This window comes from Oxyura jamaicensis, chromosome 1 (genome assembly GCF_011077185.1).
Source record: "Oxyura jamaicensis isolate SHBP4307 breed ruddy duck chromosome 1, BPBGC_Ojam_1.0, whole genome shotgun sequence".
Taxonomy (NCBI): domain Eukaryota; kingdom Metazoa; phylum Chordata; class Aves; order Anseriformes; family Anatidae; genus Oxyura; species Oxyura jamaicensis.
This window is the reverse complement of record NC_048893.1, coordinates 191,896,778-191,919,444: the sequence shown is the minus strand read 5'-3', so window position 1 is coordinate 191,919,444 and position 22,667 is coordinate 191,896,778. Positions and strand designations below refer to the sequence as shown.

Below are 22,667 nucleotides of genomic sequence, written 5' to 3'. Positions count from 1 at the left end.
AGAATAGAATAGAATAGAATAGAATAGAATAGAATAGAATAGAATAGAATAGAATAGAATAGAATAGAATAGAATCATTATGGTTGGAAAAAACCTCGAAGATCATCTGGACCAACCATCACGCTACCACCAATATCACCCAGTAAACTAAACCAAGTCCCTAAGCACCACATCCAACCTTTTCTTAAACACCCCCAGGGATGGTGACTCCACCACCTCCCTGGGCAACCCATCAATGCTTGGCCACTCTTCTGAGAAGAAATGTCTCCTGATTTACAACCTAAACCTCCCCTGGCACAACCTGAGGCCATTCCCTCTTGTCCTATCACTAGTTACCTGTGAGAAGAGGCTGACCTCCAGTTCCCCACCACCTCCTTTCAGGTAGTTGTAGAGAGCAATAAGGTCTCCCCTGAGCCTTTTCTTCTCGAAGACTAAACAACCCCAGTTCCCTCAGCTGCTCCTCACAGGACTTGTGTTCCACGCCTTTCACTGTTCTCTGGACACGCTTTAGGGCCTCAGTGTCCTTGGGACATCAGGGGTCCTTCTTGTCCTTCAGGGACCCCAGGCTAAACACTTAAGGTGTGGCCTCACCAGAGCAGAGTACAGGGAGGGGGACTGTACTACCTGTTCCTGCTGGCTGCACTATTCCTGATACATGCCAGGATGTCATTGGCCTTCTTGGCCACCTGGGCATGCTGCTGGAACATGTTCAGGTGAATGCAGTCCTCATTAGAACTGCAAGTTTTTTTGTTTTGTTTTGTTGTTTGATTATTTTTAATTGTTCTTAGGTAACATCTTTCATTTTTCAGAGCATTTTACATTTCAATAATTGCTTATATATGTCAAAAAATGATAGCTGGTTCCTCGCCTCTTAATTAAAAGCAATCTAAAGCAAACTAAACTATATTGCTTTCCTTTTAGCTAATTGCTTTCATCTATCCCAGAACAACTATGGAATTTGCAATACATGGAGAATCTAAAGAAGAATGTTGGATATTTATTTATTTAAGAAGAAATACTGAAATGAAATTTGCATTTTATTTATTTATTTATTTATTTTGTCAGCACACTGTTTTGGATGCTTATAGCTTTGCCTTCTGGCCTTAAAATAAAATACATAAATAATAAATTTAAACACAGCCAAACACATTCTTTAAATCTTCAAAGCTTCAGGAAAGGATTTTCTGATTGTTGGCTTTTTTATTTATTTATTTATTTATTTAAGAGCTGCAAAATTGGACAGTTGTCCAGTGGTCTTCTCTTTCCTATGAATAACCAAGATAAACAAACAGAGTATAAGAAACGATAATTCTCTTTTCTCTTTCAAACAATTAAAATAATTCTTGTTGCTTTGCTATCAAGATATCCTGAGATGCCAAAAATGGTAGCAATTTAGCAATGGTAGCAACACTAATGAGGATTAGAAAACAATGCATTTTTAATATAAACCAATTAAATAAAATGATTACAAAAATCTTTTTTATTATTATTTAAAAAAAATTTTTTTAAATAACATCTAGTGCTTTTCTGGTAGAATCAGTAGGTTCCATAACTTGAAAGTACTGGTTGTAATTAATAAAATTCAGAAATAATGTTGTGCCTAGTTACTATATAGTTTTAAAAGATGGATCATGATTATGTACAATTAATGTTTATTTAATTGTGTTTATTTATGTGCTGGAATATTAGAATAAAAGCAATATTAGAATATTAGAATAAAAGCAATATGGGGTAGTCTCATAGTAACTTTAGGAGCCATGTTATCTAAGTTTTTTCCATCTTTTTTTTCTTCCTCATTTCAAACTGTCTGGTATTAGGTTGAGGAAAAAAAAAAAAAAAATCACTGAATATTTAAGACTGATTCCTTTTTCAAATAGTTAGATACTGTTCACTGAACTGATAGTCAATTAAAATTATATTATTCAAATGCAGTTGTGTATATGTGCAATGAACATTTGGCTTTGTAGGATACAATTTTATTATGAAAAATAATATTAAAGAAAACACTTGTTGACTTTTGCTGTATCTACACATGTAGTATTAATATTTTGTATTGAGCAAGTTGCTTTTAAGTCAATGTCAGTCACAGCATTGTGCTGTATAGTATGTATTCAAATAATTTACACTTTGGAAAGAAAATGCCCTTGATGCTAAGAAATCTGAACAGGGGCAGTTTTGCCTATTGGCTCTTCCACCCACAGGCATGTAAAGGCAATATTGCAGCGCATCTGTTTCAAGCAGATGTATATTTTTATCACCAACATAAATGACCATATTCATATGCTACTGATTATTACTTCTGTCACTTGGTAACATAAATTATACTTAGCTAACAAAGAGTATTTTAAAAACAAATGGATTTCTGCTCTTTTTTTTTTTTCTTATTTTTTTTTCTTAAAGTTAATTTTTGTTTCATCCTCAACTAGTGGGAGCTCATTGCTCCCAAGCAGCAATGGAATTGAAAAAAAAATAGTAAACTTTTAAAAATTGTGCATTCTTGCAGAAAGTTACAGTTCTGTTTCTTTTGGAAGGCTGGGTTTGCAGGACGGCTGATAATAGCCAATGTTACATTCCCAGCACAGACAGTCTGCCTGTTCATTATGAGTCCTGTCTGTAGCAATGAGTTTAATCAGATTGTAAATTAAGATTTATATTTTTTGCTGCTTAGATTATTCCCTTGTGTGGGATTCGTGATTTAGTATTACAAGGATTGTAGAAAACATGCCAGTAATTTCTGCTATCAGTAACGTTTCCAAAGTACTGTGTCAAAAAAATAACATCAGAAGTTGCTGATAGCAATATTTCTCCCATTCCCTTTATCTGTTTTGCTTCACTTGGCTTTGGATATTCCTGTAGAGTCTACTCCTGTAGGGAGTACATACTCCTGTAGGGTACATACATTGGTTCAGGAGTACAAATGCAAGAATAGATTGCCTGAGGAGGTTGCAGGATCCTCATTGCTGGAGGTTTTTAAGAACAGTTTAAATAAACTAACAATAGAAAAAGTGCAACAGTATTTTATTCTGCTGTGAATTCAGCATTTTTTTTTTTTTTTCAGCTACCTGCTAGCTCTATTCTTCTCTGGTCTTGCAATGCTGTGATTTATAGATTATTTATGGAAACAAATTTACGGGGGGCATATGGCAAATGCACTTAGTCCTCATCAGCTTTACTGGCTAGGGCCTTTTTCTACCTTTGCTTCTGTGGGAAGGAAATTGTATGGCTTTACTTGGTCACTGTTTTCAGCACTTAACTATCTGTATAATTATATGTATTTTCCTAATATCAAACCTAATCTTCTCCATTAAGCTCATTTATTCTTGTCCTGTCCCTAGTGAACATGAAAAATAATTGCTCACTGATGGAAGCCTCTTCATATTAGCATAAGATAAAATAATAAAATAATAAAATATAATGACTAAGAGAGTCTATCTGATGCCCTTGGAGATCCTGTTGGTGCAGCCTTATTTGCAGCAAGAGCCAGGAAAGGTCAAAGTCTAAAGATTTCATACACCTGCACAAGTACTGCTTGTATTATCAGAGGCTGGTACTACTTTAGTTATTGTTTTGAATGGAATTTGACTTTATTATTGTTGTTGTTGTTTTTGTTGTTGTAATTGGCTTTTGTGCCCACAGAACTCATGCTTATAAATTCTTTAATTTTATACACATATATCAAAAAGATCTACTATTATTTATATCTTGCTAAAATTCACCTGTCTATTGTTATATGTCTTTATGCATAATGGTTGTCTCAATTAGGGAAGTAATGCGCATTTTCAGCATATACTCACATCTTGAAAATCTCTACTAATCACTCCTGTTCAAGCAATCAAGTCTCCAAATAATTTTGTCCCTAACATGCAATCTTAAATCTTAATGATTTTTGCTGAAAATATAGAATCACAGAACCGTATAATATCCTGAGTTCTAAGTGACCCACAAGAATTATTGAGTCCAGTTCCTGGTTCCACACAGGACTAAACAAACATCAAACTATGTCAGACAGCATTGTCCAAATGTTTCTTGAACTCCAACAGGCTCGGTGCCATGACCGCTCCCCTAGGGAGCGTGTTTCAGTCCCCAGCTACCCTCTCGGTGAAGAACTTTTTCCTAACATCCAGCCTGAATCTCCCCTGTCGCAGTTTCATGCCATTTCTTTGGGTCCCATTGTTGGCCGAAAGAGAGTGACCAAGATCAGTGCTTGCCCCTCTGCTAGTCAGGGAAATATAAATATTTTTTATATTTTATATTTACCAAAAAATTATTAATATTTTCTTGTAATACTCATTAATCCCAGGTAAAAGGGAGTATTCATCAAAGAATTGTGATGTCATAGAATAGTTTGGTTGGAAGGGACCTTAAAGATTATCGAGTTCCACCCTGCAGGATGGCAGGGACACTTCCCACTAGATTAAGTTGCACAAAGCCCCATCCCACCTGGCTTTGAACGCTTCCAGAGATGGAGCATCCGAGAAAACTGTTCCAGTACCTCACCATCCTCATTATGAAAAATGTCTTATATTCAACTGAAATCTACCCTCTCCCTAGTCTAAAACAGTCCTAACAGTCCCTAGGACCTCACAAGAGTCAATTAGAATTTACATTATTATCTGTTTTATTATTTAGATAATATTTGTAAAGATAAATCAGGTTGATTTTTTTTCTGTAACTGTAAGGCATTACTGACTCATATTCAATTTATGATCCATCAAAATTCCTACTTCCTTTTGTATCATATTGCTGCTAACCAGCTATCTTCATTCTGAATCTTTTTTTTTTTTTTTTTTTTTTTCTCTCTAGCACTAGTACTTTGCATTTTTCTTTATTGAATTTTGTATTGTTGATTTTTAACCATTTCTTCAATTTATAAAAGTCATGTTGAAATCCTATCCTGTCCTGCAGAATGCTAATAAACTCTTCTGTCTCATAAAATCTACAAATGGTTTAAGTGTACTTCAATCACTGAAGTCAATATTTAAAAAAAAAAAAAAAAAAAAGAAAAGAAAAGAAAAGAAAAAAAAAGATGCCTTGAACTGACAGTTTATATGCTTTCTTAATAAATCATGGATAATAATTATTTGAAAACAGAGGTCTTTGAAGGCTAGTATTTTTTTTGGGGAAAAAAAAAAAAGTCTCAACATGTGACTGACACTGAATAAAAGAATATCTGCTGTTATCAAAATTCAATATACACATTTCACAAGTAATTTAAAATACCATACTTTCAGATTTCAGCTGATTTCTAGTTATATCAACTCAGCATAGGAGTTCTAATGTCACATCATCCTGTATCAAATTTAGATATTTTTTTTTTTTTTTTTTTTCGCTTTGTAGAGCATTTACTGCAAAGTGCAGTAAAGAAGGACAGGCATTGAGCTTGATGATTCTTGTACTACAAAATCTGAATTCCTTTCTGCAATGATAAGACAGAGCAACTCTGAGAACACAAGCTGAAAAAGATGGCAATACAGTGGTGTAGGATTATAGAGACCTAGCCATGTACAAATCCTACGCTATATCAAGTGAGTTTTCAGTTTATTTTTGTTTTGTTTTGTGAGAGAAGTTATTTTATTTGTAAATGTAGCACAGCTGATGTGTGTATTGTCAAGGGACTATGGGTGTAAGACTGAGATGGTTTTTGATAGAGTTACTTTTCAGAGAAGAACTGGTCTACAAAGCTTTTAGAGATCTTGCTATTGCAGATGGTTTTGGAAGGCAAAAAGCAAAGCATTCAGACAGTACATTAATGTATGTACACATTGCAATAGTGTCAGGAGAAGTCATGTCACAGAGGGAGAGAATCTCAGAAACACAGGCAACACAACCACTCAAATTCATTCCTGCAGGGCATTGATGTAACTCACAATTCAAGTAGGAGCTTTTTCCTTTCTCTTTTCCAGCAAATTTTCAATTTTTCAGCTACTAGTTTGCTCCTTTTGACCTCATTTAAGCTGTTAGAGCTAAAAGCTGTCCCCACCTCCCTGGCCTCTTGGAAGGCACGTCAAGGAACTGAAAGAGGAATTTATTATCAGTCTTTAGAAATGTTCTGATAAACTCTAATGAACAAATCACCCAAATCACCTCTCTTACAGTGTTTCATTTGATTTTTTTTTCATTATTTTGGGGGAAAAATATGAGGGAAGGGTGGAAATTAATTCAGCCTCAGCTCTTTGCCTCCAGAAAACAAGCTCTACAGGCAAAATTGGAAGCTGGTACCCTCAATTCAGATATAATATAGATGGCAGAAATACTTGGATTAGAAAGCACAGGATTTTCTAAGGAACCTGAAATGTGAGTCAGCTGCAAAAATGAAAAACTTCAGAAGAGGAGATCTATTTCCTTTGTTGATTCAGGTGTTTTGTTGTTGCTGTTGTTGTTGTTGTTGTTGTTGAGATCACCCACTTTACCTATCAAGCTGTTCTAGTATTTTCCACAGACTTAGGAACCAGAAATTACTATTAATGCAGGCAGTTAGGAAGAAATGTGGATGAAATCTACCTCAAGCTCACAAAATGATGTGATGATGCTAGTTGCATCACCAGGTCTGAGCTGTCAATTCCCGATTAGAATCAGAGTATATTATCAGTAATTTTCACTAACATTGCCATGCATTTTCAGTATTAGAATTGATTCACAGCCAGCATGTAAAGCAATGGTACTTTAGTACTGGTGCAACACACCATAACTCATTCTAGGTTGGGTAACTGAAATACCTTTCTTTTGTTAAACTCTTTCCATTACTACAATCATCAGCAGCTGCAAAACAGCCTACTGAACTTTTCATCACCAAATAGCCTGTAGTGTACTGCAAACTGGGTTGCCACTGAAGCTCCCTGTTCTGAGCAGACTACGAGCAACAAGAATGTGCTGGATTATGGCCTATTTAGTTATTCCCCATTCTCTTTCAGAAGTTATCCCAGGCTTTGATGCAGTGATACTGATAAAACCAATGGAATAGAGTGGAGGACAATTCTCCTGCAAATCTCTTGTTCCTTGCTGTGATGATATATAATTACAATTATACCCTGCCAAGTTTCCACAAACTGGGACTAAATTTTCATTATATAGGACACCAAACCATGACCAAAGAAGTAAGTGTATGTTTCCCTCTTGGTGGAATTAAGGTTTTTTTGCCTGTTTTCTAGAAGAGCATTCTGAATTCCTTTTCCTTCTGACCATGTTAGGGCATTTTAGTTCCCCTCTTGTATACAGGGTATAGAAAATAAAAAACTAAAGTTCTATCTATCTGTTTTCATCAGATGAGGAATAATGACCTGGCAGTAATTGTAATGAATGACACTCTATTGGCACAACAAACCTGTACATTTACATATACATGGATAGACACAAACAGCCTGAATAAAATGATCTTGAGAGTAAGTGATTTTGCTTGCTGATTAATTAACACATAGGTATTTTAAAGTATTTGTAATGAGTCATGGTTGAATTCTTGTTTGGTTTTGTTTGTTTGTTTGTTTTAAATCACAGTAGGGTTTAAGAACCTATAAAATTTATTTCCTTTTTTTTTTTTTCCCGAAAGTTTCAATATTTTTTTCACATGCTGTACATTATACATGTATGCCTGTGACTCTCTCGTCCTCAGGCTCAATATGAGTGTTTAAATGATTATTACTTTCCTAATTTGAAAGAAATTGCCTAAAATATTTTGGATCTTCAGAAGTCTTTGAGATTTTGCACATTGGTAAATTATCCTGGTATTCTTATGGATCATTTTGTATATTCCTTCTAACTCATGGGCCTTCCTTCTCATTGCCCATTCTTCCATCCTTGTTATTCTTAATCTACTCACTGTAGTAAGCTCATGCGCATTTGGACAGCAAGTATCACAGAATTACAGAATCATCTAGGTAGGAAAAGACCTCCAAGATCACCGAGTCCAACCTCTGACCTAACAAGTCCTCCACTAAACCATATAATTAAGCTCTACATCTAAACATCTTTTAAAGACATCCAGGGTGATTCAACCACTTCCTGGGCAGCCTATTCCAATGCCTAACAACCCTTTCGGTAAAGAAGTTCTTCCTAATATCAAACCTAAACCTACCCTGGTGTAACTTTAGCCCGTTCCCCCTCGTCCTGTCACCAGGCATGTGGGAGAATAGACCAACCCCCACCTCGCTACAGCCTCCTTTAAGGACTGGCATTCTGATTGAGAAGTATGTTTAGACCTCCATTTAATCAGATCAGGCTACCCTGGTGTGAGTAATAATCTGTTCCAGGACATGCATGTACTTCAAATTCTCTTGAAAATCCTTCCTAAAATAGGCAGAGTTGCTCAGTTCTGGCCAGTTTTTGATTGTTTCTTTGTCTGTTTGTTTGTTTTGATATCAAGACATTCTAGTATAGTACGTTTCTGTTGTTACAAGTTGACCAATTCATTAAAAAAGGCTTGTCCTATTGTAAGTTAATCTAAGTTTGTCAGTGCATTACAGTAAAGATAATGTATTACCATTCTCATAGAATCAGATTTATATTCATTTCTACTAAGAATTTAAAACAAACAAATGTTTAAATCTTTTACAGCTTAACAAACAAAAGACTACTTGTTCACATTGGGAAGATATATATCATCTCCTAGTGTGAAAGTGTATTTATTATTACTGGAGTCAACTCAATAAATGGTATAATTATGTTGCCATAAGAGGTAACATCCAGCCTCTCTCTCTCCCCCTCCACCCCCCTCTCCCTCCCTTCCTTCCTTCCTCTCTTTCTCTATGCCCCTCCTTCCCCGCCCCCATCTTATTGGAATAAATTGCTACCATTCTAGAATGTTTCAAATTTGAAAACATATGGGAATAAAGAGTTATCATGTAGGAGTCACGAAGGAAGACAGCATGCTCTGAATAAAAATAAACTTTTAGGATTTTGATCAGTTCTGCTCTACTTTTATCATTTGGTCTCATCAAATCCATGCTGGACATCAACACATGGGAACCCTCAAAGAAGGTTGTCTTGCTTGCTTTGTGTCTGCAAGCAGATCCTTTACTGAAATTGGAGAATTGAATTTAAGAGTCTACCCTTGGTAAAGCTATAGTCAAAAAATATCAAAGACCTTACATGAATAAAGAATGGGATAGAGAGCAAAAGAGATATGGATATGGAAATGAGCAAGAGAGTACTGCCTCTCACAAGAACAGTTGATTTTAGAAGACAAGAGTGGATGTGTTAATGTTTTATGGGCTGAAACAGAAAGAGATTTTTTTTTTCATTCTCCTGTCTCAACATTTCCAATGGAATTACAACAAAATTATAGAGTCACTGAAGTTTCTTCGTTTTTTTTTTTTTTTTTTTTTTTTGGGGGGGGGGGGTTTTTTTAAATATTTTTAAAAAAAAAAAGACTGAAATACACTGCAACTGAGTATTGAGACTCAAAAAAAAAAAAGTTGAAAATTATTCAAAAAGGAAGTGTGTAATTGTATACATATAAAAGTACCTAAAAGAATTATCATAATTATCACAAATATATTAAGTTTTAAATTTGAAAGTTTAAGGCAACCTCTATCAGAGATACCCACTAAGGAATGGATTATCACACTGTTTATTTTTGTTACTCTCCTTCTCACAGCTAAAGTCACCTATTGTACTTTGCCAAATCATTAAATGGGAAATTTGTATTCCTGTGAAACAAACAGTAATATTTGCAGTTGTCTGTTTTCTCATGTGAGAACCTTAGAAAACTTTGAAATCTATAGGATTCCCAAATGCTACTAAATGCACTTAACCTACAGAGTGAATGAACGCCTATCTATATATACACACAGATTCACATAGAGAAAAAAATGCACACATATGCACACACAAACACATGCAAGATACCCTTCCCTTTCCATATTCTTATTTTAGTAAATATATATATAATAATAAAAAAAAATAATAGATCATTAGATCAAAAATAGTATCAGTACCACCTGATGTTTTGCATGCATCAGCTTAGGCATGCAGAAATAGAAAATTAGAGCCTGTGTAAAGAGTGGAATGAAATAAATTTTCTGAACTACAGTAACGAATGAATTGTGTTTCTGGTGGTATCCCTCTCTTTGATACCATTAAGTTATGCAAATATCCTGTGGTATGTACTTCAGACACATCGTTGGTGGCATATTTTGCATCTGGAGCAGTTTGGCCTTATTTTCCTTCAGAATATAAGGCCTAGTTCAATTTGGAATGTATCATTTTAGGATAGTTGAGGAATGTACAGTTGTGGTCTTTTGTTTGCTTGTTTGTTTGTTTCCCCAAAGAGTGTTTATGAAAATTATCTATCCAAGAGTTAATTGAATTTGCAGCTAGGTAGTTATACATACATATATACATATGTACATTATACATATATACATATAATGTATGTACATATATACATATGTACATACATTATATACATAGTGTATTTAACCTATCTGATGGATATTCTTGAATGAAATAATCACCTTGCTTTTAAATTGTGCATCTCATTGTGTTTGAAGTTCCCCATACCCTAAGTATTATCAATTCTGATTCCAATCATAGCTTGAAGGCACTGAGAACTCTTTTCCTTTGGAGGACTTGAAAGACATATACAGCAAAGTAATGTCACTCAGGCATGAAAATGTTTTTCTGATTACTAAAGCTCTACCTTAGTGTCATGTAAGAGAGAGCTCATGGCTGACCAAGCATCCCTATATTGCTTCTGTCAAGTAAGAGATCAGAATTTGGATTTAGTATTCATTTTGTTCAGTGAATGTTGAGAGGGAATTATTTTTGATTCCTTAAGGCCAAACTTACTTTTTAGCAACTTCTTAAACAAGTACTTGAAATGCCAGTAATACAAAATTCAGTGAGGAATACCAAGGCTTTGGAATCCTTCCAAAGATACAGGTGATGCATTGAAATGATACTCAAATGAAGGAGCCCAGATGTGAAAGTAAAGCAGAAACCAGGGATTTATCTCACCTATTCTCAGACATGTGCAGTATAGACATCAGTGTCTGAGCCAAGCAGATATTGCTAATCAGATTCCTTTTATAGACAACGAAGATAAACAGCTGCTTTTATAACTAGATAAATTAGATGGAATGGATTTCTTCTTTGGGATGATATCATTCCCAGCTAAGAATTGTCTTTTTTCATCCCTCATCTACACAGGAACATCCATTTTATTGCTTAGATGTATACATTGTAGATAGCTATGTTTGGTTAAATAAATGCTACTTCAAAAAATTGCAAACAAGAGCAACAATAAATTACTTTACAGGTATATTAATGATATTTTATTAGTAAGAGTCAAATGCTGTTGGAATGTTGGAAATGTACAATGACAAGGTACATTTGCAGATTGTAATTAAACAAAACAAACAGAAACACACACACACACACACAAATAGGACAGGCTGTTTCTGTAAAAAACTGCTTTTCCCCTAAAAATGAAAAATCCAAAAAAAGAAATTACTAGTTAACACTTATTAATTTGCTGCTATGGAGTGTTTTACTCGCTACTTTAAAAAATGCCCACAGATCAAAGGAACTCCTTGCATTCATCAACACAGCAATGATCTGATGTGTAAAAAGAAGGAACAGCTCAGATGAGCAATAAAGAACAAAAGAACAGTATTATCAGAAGCTGTCAGCAGTGGGTAAACCTAAAGGAGCAAGTTTGAAGCCTGAAAAGAAAGCAGCACATATCTTTAAAATTGGTCAGAAAAGAAGCCGTGAAATTCCATCCAGGCTTACACATTTATGATTATAAAGTGAATTTCCCAAACTTCACTCAGTAGAAATAATAATAAGCACAGATGTCTAACTCAACCAACATAATATTTATATACATTTTATTTATTTGTAATGCAAATACTTCATATATCACAGCTCTTATCATGTTGCAAGAGATGCATGCCTACACTCAGTGTCATTGTTCTTCTCTGTGTTTCTTTTTTTCTGTAAGAAGACACTAATGCCTAGTTGAAGTAAAATAACCAAATGAGTCTGCAACATTGATTATTAGTATGGAGGCATCAACATGTACTCTGGATTGGTCATTATTTTAATTATTTTGCAAACATTTTATTTAAGTTCCCTTTATTATTACTGCTTCTAACAATTTGCAAAGAGATCTTATCTTCCTTTTCAAAAATGATGTTCAGGCCAATTTCTTCAGTTTAACTTTTAATCAGAAACATTTAATTTTCCTTTCGGTCAGTTCTGTGGTGATGTGAAATCTTTACCAGTCCTCCCAAAATCTAAGTAGTGTGGTCTCGTTGCCAAATTTTGCCGCTTTGCTTTCTGATAAGAATGTAAAATATATTAAATAAATAAGATAAATTAACATACTCATTTTGAGACGTTATGATTGTTGACCTTTATCCCAGGGAAACCCTGTTCAATCACAGTCTTTGACTTTTTGCTCCCAGACAGCCTTTAATCCATGACAATACTGCCTTGGCTCTCAAGCTTAATTAGCTCATTTAGGGCTTTCTCTCAGGAAAGATCTTGAGAAAGACCTCTTGAAAATGTTTCTTCTCTGTTCTTTGCTTTCCTGATACACACGAAGAAATCCAGCACTGAAAAATAACACTGTAACAGAGACAGAAATAGAAGAAATGTCTCAAATTCAAGGTTAACTACCTAATCAGTAGGTATCATCCTTACCTTGGAGTTTCCAGCTTTACAGACTGAATTTCTCACATTGATTGTGTCTACTCTTTATAGTATTTTTTTACCTTTAGCATTGCAACTAAATGAAAGGAGCTATCAACTTTTATGAAAAACTGACACTGGGATATAAAATTGTGGTGGAACAAGTACTATTTATTTACCAATATGGTATTTACTTTTTTTTTTTTTTTTTTTTTTTTCAGATTCTAGTTTCAAAAATAAAAATAATATTGGACATTCAGACTTGTTGAGATAGTGTGCTTCAATACTTTTGAGCAGATGTTTAAATTTTATTTCTGTTCACAATTAATGTTGTATATATGTAAATATAGGTACATATGTACATATATCATTATATATAAAAACAGAATTCTAGTTTGTCATTATAAAGTTTTAGAAGTTTCCTTCAGAAAGTTTTGAAACATGTAGGATTGCTCCTCTCTAAAGTATAGTAAGATTTTGAAATCATTACATTATTTTTAAAAGGAGATTGCTGTATTTTGTGGTGCTCCAAAGCAGTGTAAAGATTTTTTTTTTTTTTTTTTTGGCTGGCTGGCTTGAAAATATCCTAACGTTGGTTCAATGGGAAAGATGCACAGGAAAAACCTTAATGGTGGCACCATATGGAATAATTACAGTGACAGCCCTCAAAGGGGTAAAGCACCAGGATCTGTTTTGTACAGTCAGAGCAGTAAATTAGTACCCTAAGGATTAACTCGCCAAAGTCTGAAGTAATCAGTAGCGTAATAATTGTATCATAGACACTGAATTTTACCCAGCTAAGCTGTCACCATCCTTCTGCCGTACTGGATTGCTAATGGCAATGCTATCTGCTAAGGAGGAGCAGTGACAGGTCTAGCATTTGACAATACTCCAAGTGACCACGTTAACACAGGTAACTGATCATGATTTCAGCATAACAACACTTATTTTCTTTCTTTATTTATTTTTTTATGTTAGTCATGTTGTGGATATATTAATAAAAAGCCTCACAAGCATGTGAATGTTTAATTAGAGGTGATGACAAAATGAGCCTATTTGTCACATAATAGCTTTTAATGTAAATAATAAACACTGGGATTTTTGATCTATTCATTCAGTGTTTCATGGTGATTTTAGATGATGTTTCTAGTGAGTATGAACAAAATAACATAACTTTGATCATCTGTGCTTGATAACACTGTAATAAAGCCTTGTAGCAAATGGCTAGGTAAACTCTCACTTTTGCAGTAAGCAACATTTGTTGCAACACATTTAAGCAAGGAAAATATTCTGCTTCTCTAAATTAACTACTAAAAATATTTTTTTTTTTTTTTTTAGTGAGAAGGTCTTGTTCTTTTATATTTTTACTTTTTATTAATAGGGATGGTCCTTTTAAACTGTATAATTATCTTAATTACATCTGAAAAAAATATTTTTACTTAATTACACATATTTTGAATTATAAAATGCTATATAAAGATTTTTGCTTTAACGGGATATTTATCTAATCATTTAAAATTGTGTATCAGAGTCTATTTTAGCATGAAACTGAACCTTCAGTATGCCAATAGAAATTTTCAGAAAACATGACATATATAAACAGCAGAGCTGGAGAGACTGTATTCCTTCACTTTCTTTGAGTACTAAATGTAGATTCTTGTGCTGTATATTGAACATACCACAGTAAATGCTGGATTTACTGTTGCATTGGCTAAGCTTCACTGTTTTGAAATAAAGCTATTTTTCCTATAGAGACCTCAATTTTGCTAATATGTTAAGTGAAGTGAGATGAATACAGACACTCTGTCTGCTTTGTGAGAAGGCTAAATTAATACCCAGAGGATTAACCTTCAGTAATGAGTGTGATTATTATTATTTTAGAAATCACTACTAAATGCCCCTTAAAACATGGTTCCTACAAACACGTTACCCAGTGTGTGTATGTGTGCGTGTCTCTGTGTGTGTAACCAAACACTTTCAGTGCAAGATGAATAACACTGACTCAAACTCAGTACAATTTTACCTGTCATATCTGCTTTAACAATATCAAGTGGCTTTAATGATATCAAGTGACATTTTTTTCTATTTATTTATTTTTAAAACCTCAGATTCTGGAAGGACTCAGCCTAACGGTTTTATATTCTTCATTATCTTCTATGTTAACAAAAGCAGAAATCAAATTCACTTGTCAACTGTACTCCAGTGGCATGTGATTCTGAAAAACATTTCTTTAACCAAAAGGAATTGTAGTGTTTCAAAATTATGCTTGATTCACTTAAGTTCTTTCTTCTTTGTTAATTGTCATAGGAAGTTTTAGGTTCTGCTTTGGATATGAGCCCACTGAAATTAATGAGATGATATTGGGTCAGCTCCCTTGGTATGTTTAAGCAAGAATGGACTATTTGAGTTGTTCTCCCTGTAAGCTACCTGAATATTGTTAATACATCATTAAGAACTCGTTGATAAAACAACTTAATAAAATTATGCTAAAACTTCAAGAATTATTCAGCATAAGTTGTGTTTCAAACTGTGTTTCAAACAGTGGTCTAAAACATACACAAAATGTTTTCACTCACAGAGAAGAAAATGAATTAAAAAAAAAAAAAAACACAAACAAAAAACAACACACCAATAGAAACAGTCCCACCATCTCTAAACTTACAGAGAAAACATGACAAACATATAATTCAAATGTACTACTTAACGTCAGCAAAATAAAAATAAATACAAATATTGTACTCTGCTTAATAGAGGAATTATTTATTTATTATTATTATTATTATTATTTTTAATTTGTGAAAAAGACAACGGTGACTTTATTTCCACCAAGATCTACTTTTCTTGAGGGCCTTTGTGCAGATTTGAAACACCTATTTGGAATGCTGTTATATACAACCTGACTGACATGAAGTATTTCACTTCCAGGTGGATATATGATAAATATGGGAAGTAATTAAAGTGTCCACATAAAAGATATCTAAAATACTTTCTCTATTAAACTGACATATTCCAGAAGTCTAAAAAATCTGTCAGATACAGAAACTTCTGTATATTGCCTTAAGCTTTTGATCTCAAATAAGTCTGATGCAATTTTACCTTATTTTGGCTTAATGCTTTTCCCATCATAAAAACATCTAGATGCACCCATTGTATACTTTGGCAGTCATGGCCTAATTTTAAGGTCTGTCTGTTTTGTTGGTCTGTACATTTTATTTAAGTGTTTGATGGAATAGCTTGTGTTATCTCAAATACTCAAATCCAGTGTTGTGCTTGCACTATATTCTCTGGTTTTTGAAAACTTTTGAACTCCATTAGTAGCATATATCTATATCATTATTACACTCTTCTATAAGAAAAGGGTGAAAAATCAGATATGGTGTCTAAATTTATTTAATCATTTTGGTTGGTATTGAAAGCATTATTCTCTGTCTTTCCAGTATATTTTAGTTGTAGCAATATTTATTGCTAAATTTATTTATGCAATATTTATTGCTAAATGGTGGGAGATATGCTGTAAAGTATCATGTAAATTCAACTTATTTACTTGGCAAAGAACCATTATATTTCCTTAGTGTATTTACTAAAACCACGCTAACTTGTGTGACACGGCTTGCAGAGCACCTGGTGCTAGATGATGTACAGCCATGAAGCCATGACGCTGATGCTCATGCTGCTTGTCCCTCTCCCTTTGCCTGCATGAAAGTACCATGCATGCACCAACTAGATAAGTTTGTACTGACTCTCAGTGGAAGCAATTCAAAAGTGTATCTCAAAGGCAGTTTATGCAGAAGACTTTGTACGTTTAATACAGAGCATGTGGTTGCTCTCCCTACTGGCTCCATTCCAAAGTACCTTATGAAACGCAAGCAAATGACGAGAATTAAAAAGAGAAAGGAAAATACTTAATGAGGCTCACAATGCTCTACAAAACATTGGTAGCTTGTCTAAAGTGATAGATTCACCAATTATCTTTATTTATTTTTTTTTTTCCTTTTGCTTCTGAGGAAAGGGGAAGAAATCCACATATTGTACTAGAACATATTCAGAATATTCAGAATTATTTCTTGTATCCCAGCGGTAGGATAAATACTACATAATGGTGCCTAAATATTTGAGAATGACTTTGTGTTACTTTTATGGTGCAGTTTATTTTCTATACAGCATATGTAAATTGTTCATGAGCATGAACACTACCATGGAGATATATTAATTTATATAATATGCACCCTCCTTTCTCATGTCCACTTTTTGTGAGTGTTGCTGAATATTTACAGAGAATTAGCACATAGCATCTCCATAGCCAAATTCTTTCTACTCCATTTTTCAAACTGCAATGCGCTATGTAGTTGAAAATTGTCCACATGAAAATAGAGATACTTAAATAACAATAGAGCCAATTGTGAAACCCCATATTTCTCCTCCACTCTTCAGTGAATGGCAAATAACTGTGGCTCAGTGCATTCCATAAAATTTACATGAAGATTCTCTATAGTGGTCCAGATTTATTGTTAACCATGGGTAAGTGGGAGTATGTAGGCATCCTCATAGAAAGATGGAATAGAGAGTTCTATCCAGAACAGAGAGTTCACATGCAGAGTTTGCCAGGATGGTGACAGACAGACAGATCTTCTGCTTTCACTCCTGTGAAAGTTGCTTCTATAATTTGCTTTTTTGTTTTGTTTTAAATTTCTTCACCCAATGCATATTCATATTTAAATTGCTTAATTTTTCTTTAACTGATGCCTATCTCAGGCCTCACCTAGAGTACTGTGTCCAGTTCTGGGCTCCCTGGTACAAAAAAGACAGGGATCTCCTGGAAAGAGTCCAGTGGAGGGCAACAAAGATGATACAGGGTCTGGAACATCTTCCTATGAGGAAGGCTGAGAGACCTGGGCCTGATCAGGCTTGAGAAAAGAAGACTGAGAGGGGATCTTATCAATGTTTTCAAATAAGTGTGGGAGACAGAGGGATTTGGCCAACCTCTTTTCAGTGGTTTGTGGGGACAGGACAAGGGACAATGGCCAAAGAATGGAGCACAGGAAGTTCTGTACCAATACGCGAAAGAACTTATTCACAGTGAAGGTGACAGAGCACTAGAACAGGCAGCCCAAGGAGGCTGTGGAGTCTCCTCCTCTGTAGATATTCAAGACCTGTCTGGACAACCTGCTCTAGGGAACCTGCTTTGGCAGGGGTGTTGGACCTAATGATCGCTCCAGGTCCCTTCCAACCCCTACAATTCTGTGATTCTGTGATTTGTTTTCTTTATGAAAAAACAGTGGCCTCCATTAAAAAGAAAAATAAAAAGGAGGATACAAAGAAAAACTATCACAGAGGATAGCTGTTTTTAAAACAAGATGGAAAGAAAAGCAAGGATTAAAATATAGTGGAGAGTTAGGAACAGTAAGTTGTCTATCTTATATAGCCTTGCTTAGCTCTATATTTGCACTGGTGCACATGAAACTACTAAAATCAATAAAGTCCAAAAAGACATTAGGTGAGTAAACAATGACATGTAATTTTGGCTCAATTTACTGTATCATACAAGTTTCGTCCACTGTATTACCTGGAAACTACATTGAGGCTGAAAATTGTAGTACTCAAGCATTAGGAAGTTCAGCACAAAGGATCTTGTATGGAAAACAAACGAGCAAACAAACAAACAAAAACCCACCACATTACCATATAAGCTATGATTATCATAATGCTTAGTAGGAAGGGATCCTATCAATCTCTTGAAATCTCTAAAGATAGCATTCAACAAATATTCTTCATATATTTCCTGTATATATAATTAGGAATTTAAATCTATCTACATGCACACATGTAGATATCTAGATACATGTATCTATCTAGATACATACATTCTGCTGGCTAGTTGTTAAAGGGCACCAGAAAAATCAGAATCTTACAGTTTAAGTGAATGGAGGGGTTTGTAATGTAGAAAAACTGAAGACATAAAACACTGAAACTATATTTAGCTCTTAGACATGTAACAGGTGGAGTATGCGGAGTGTTCTTCGAAGAAGCTTACTAATAATCAAGACTTGAACAAGAGAATTTACAGACTGGAATTATCCCAATGTCCAGAATTTCCCACTTGAAAGATTTTAGGTTGCATTTGTTATGAGTGAGACCACATTCCATAATCTGTGGAATCCACTGAGAAGATCCACTTTTTCAAAGTGTAAATTAATTTTAACCTTTTGATTCCAGCTCTAAGCTGATGTGAGATTTTAAAGCTATTTTACAAGATTTCTGTAAGAATCGTGTTATCTGATGTAAGAAATTAGGGCACATAAAACTATGGATGAAGTATTTTTTTCCCCTTCTCCAATTATAAACAAATCATAAAAACTTGGTGTAATGGATAAAAACTCTTAACTTCTCTTAACTTCTCTTAACTCTCTTAACTTCTTAGTGCTTGTTCCTTGCCTGGATCTCATGCCCCCATAGCGCTAAACTTTGCTGAAACAATGCCCTCACTTTCTCAGAAGCTAGAACAATGAAATTTTGAATGGGTTTTGTGAGTGTTTCCATGGTGTGAGCACCCAACATATTAAGTAGGTATGTCTGTAGTCATTTGGTTTGCAGAAAGTTAGATGGCTTCTGTTTAAGAAGCTTAATATTTCAAGGAGACAAAAGATCCTATCATGCTCTCTACAGCAGTTTTGTCCTCATGTATTAAAACAGACTAATGATATTTTTAGACTTTTATTTTTCTACCTGAATTCCCATAAAACCACAGTTTTATTTTTCTTTTGTTGTTGTTGTTGTTTTGTTTTTACTTTATATAGAAAATAAAATGAATTATAGATTTATTTCCTGGTAAACAAAAATCTAGTTTGTCTAAGAGAAAATTCATAACTTCTTAAATGAAAAAAGTATACGGAGGATCTAAAGTGACTGAAAAGAGCTCTTTCTTGCTCATCAAAATAAACTGTTCTGTAGCATAATGAATACCTTCATAGCAAATGGTCCAGGTGTAAGTAATCACTGCTTTTGCTGCTGTTCTGTGTGAGGTTGGACAACAGGGAAATATTCCAATACTGCTTCTATTCTTATGATTATCTTTGTATTGCACACACTGTATCAGTATCTCAGTAGTCAATCTATTATAGCTCCTGCAGCAAAAGAAAAATTTAAAATTTCTATGCCCATTAAACAAACAGGATGAGCTCACCAAAATCTCTACTGAAGTTTTTTGATAAAAACATCCCCACTGTAGGAAGATGCCTTACAATGAAAGTCTTTCAGGTTATCTTTATTTTGAAGGTTGTAGAACAGAATATTATACAGCACTTCTGGAATATCTGAAATATCCTGTATAATGTTCCCAACCTTTACAGCAGACTGTAAATGCCTTTAAAGGCTAATGTCAGGGGCTGTACTTTAGAAAGTCTATCATCTCACTTTGTCAGTATAAGCCATTCATCTTAATAACAAATGCTTTCTTAGAAAATAAACAGTTCTCCATATTTCTCTCCATGGTGCAGCTCCACATATTGCCACAATCTTTCCTGATTCATGCAATTGTAACTTTGTGTAAAAGCATTACATCCCATAGTAAATGAAGGGAAGGGAAGGACAGCTTTGATCTCTGAAGCATTTCATTGGGGTTTGAGAATGGAAATATGATGAAGAACTGATGGAAGAATTGTAGCATTTTTACCTTATAAATGAGTGTATAATCCCCATGAAATATGAAGTTGAAACTAATTTGGAGATGGCAGTCTGCTGCGTAAAGCTTGAAAGCTGCAAACAAAATTTACTACCTAGCTAGCACTAGTAATAGTACAGGCTATAGTAAACCTTTATGATATTCTTTTACAGCTGAATAAAGCCATTTTACATTCTGCTTATTTATTAGCTATTTGCATCAGTACAATGGTGAGTAGTTCAGTGGTTTGAAGGAGAATAGTGTAGGTGAATCAATAATTCATGGCTCTGAATGATAGAACTAATATAGCAACCTCCTGAAATGTCAGCATGCAGTGTGAAGCCTATTAGTAAAAGGTTCTCTTCTTCACAGAGAAGTTAAATAATTATTACTCAGAACAACAGAGTACAAATCTAAACATTTAGAAACAGTCAAGAATTCTTGAAATGCTTTTCTGTTGTTGCATCTTAGATAAATTCGTGTTTACAATGCAGTAAACATTTGTCTTTGCTACAGACAATGAGGAGGTGAGCTGGGAATCATGATGTCTCAAAATGATGTTACTTGTTTCTGTAGTCATACAGAAACCAAGGCTAGTTACTGATCATAAATTTCCCATTTCCACTTGCATTCTTAATTAGGACTCAGTAGACTTGGTTTTGATCTCATTCTTCCTGCTTACCTGTACCCAGGCATGACAAAGTAAAATGCCCAAGCACATATGCTAGATGCATTTTTAAAGAGTTCACTTAATTTTGAAAGGGTCATAAACCAGAATATTCATATACATTATATATATATATATATATATATATACATTTGTTACAAGTAATGAAAGATAAGCTAAGTATTAGGGTTCAGATTTTTGTGAGTGAAAGCCAAAAGAAAAAAGTTGACTCTGATCTGAAAATAATTCCACGTCCACACTGAGTGCTGATACCGGTTTGTGAACTGGAAAACAATCATGTAGCAATGGAAGAAACAAAAAGGCACCTGGTGAACATATCTCCATTCATAGTCCCTCTCCAGGGTTCACATTACCAGTTGCCAGACTGGAACAAATGTCTTCTTGAGAAAAATATATCATCTGCTATAGGCTGTATCCTTTAAACAGTTAATGTGTCAGTGGCCTCTTTTGTTTCTCACGGTCACTTTGCACATACAATAAGCACACAAGGCATCTGGTGACTTTGTTTCATTGTTCCTGCTATATATTTTTCAGTATATGAAAATAAGGCACATCCCAATTCAGGTGAAGAAAAATGTGAATCCAATTTAAATGCTTAAATTTCTCACAAATAACTTTAAGTAGGAAATAGAGTATAACATATGGCAACTTCATATACAAAGGGGTCAGATTCCTCAGTATCTTCAGGTTGATTAATCTATTATGTGAGGTTTATTGGTGCTTTGAGCCACCAAAGCGGTGCTTTGTAGCTAACATACCTCAGCATCCCATACCTTATGCATGGCAAAGTGCTGCTTATTGCACTCTTCCACTACTTTCATCTACTCATAACTTTTTTTTTTTCTTTTTCTTTTTTTTCTTCCCCTGTGTAGCTTACATACCCATTTAGATCACAGCTGCTTTTAGCATATAAACTTCTTTCAGACATACAAGACACAACTATTCCAGGCTGATTTTGACAGAATACAGCTCCTGGGTTTCTTGAGCACATTAAAAAAAATTCTTTTGTCCTGAATTTTTGTAACTTTTCAGTTTAGAATCTGTAACCATGGATTTGTTTTGTTTGTTCATTTGTTTGTGTTCCTAAACAAATGTAGTAACATTGTCTTTCTGTAATGGCCTTACCTTTTTTTCTTAAACATAATGTAATCAATATAAAACATCTGGATCAGAAGTAATGGGAAGGAGTTCTGCAGATACACATCATAAGACAGTGTCAGGGGCAACTCCTAATAGCAGCTTAAGCAGTAGGAAGGACAAAAATTATGTAAGGAGAATAAGATACTCGATGTTACTTGAAGCACAGCAATACTACTTTAAATTGCTACCCATTAACTCCCTGCAAAGACTAAATCATAATTTAATTGATTTCTCATAAAGTACTAAAAATATTAAAATGTGAAACAAATGTCATTTTCATGGAGAACACCAAGTAAATGGAAAATAAACAAGCATCAACCGAAACAAAATTGTCATATAATTTAAAATACAGTTTTTGATTAACACTTCAGTATCATTTTCTTCTCTGCTTTCTCTTTCTTTCTTTCTTTCTTTCTTTCTTTCTTTCTTTCTTTCTTTCTTTCTTTCTTTCTTTCTTTCTTTCTTTCTTTCTTTCTTTCTTTCTTTCTTTCTTTCTTTCTTTCTTTCTTTCTTTCTTTCTTTCTTTCTTTCTTTCTTTCTTTCTTTCTTTCT

At 34.3% G+C, this 22,667-nt stretch overlaps 1 protein-coding gene and 1 long non-coding RNA gene across 3 annotated transcripts in view; one reads left to right on the top strand and one right to left on the bottom strand.

Annotated features, from left to right (window-relative positions):
* Window positions 1–22,667, top strand: part of CNTN5 (contactin 5) — a 691,903-nt gene that overhangs the window by 100,004 nt on the left and 569,232 nt on the right. The gene's annotated exons all lie outside the window — the stretch shown is intronic.
* The window catches only part of LOC118168157, a 23,848-nt gene continuing 9,165 nt past the window's right edge, over window positions 7,985–22,667 (bottom strand). The window contains exons 2-3 of the long non-coding RNA XR_004751394.1: window positions 21,870–21,874; window positions 7,985–7,995 (exon numbers count right to left, since the gene is read on the bottom strand). This is a non-coding gene — a long non-coding RNA (uncharacterized LOC118168157). The remainder of the gene's footprint in view (window positions 7,996–21,869; window positions 21,875–22,667) is intronic.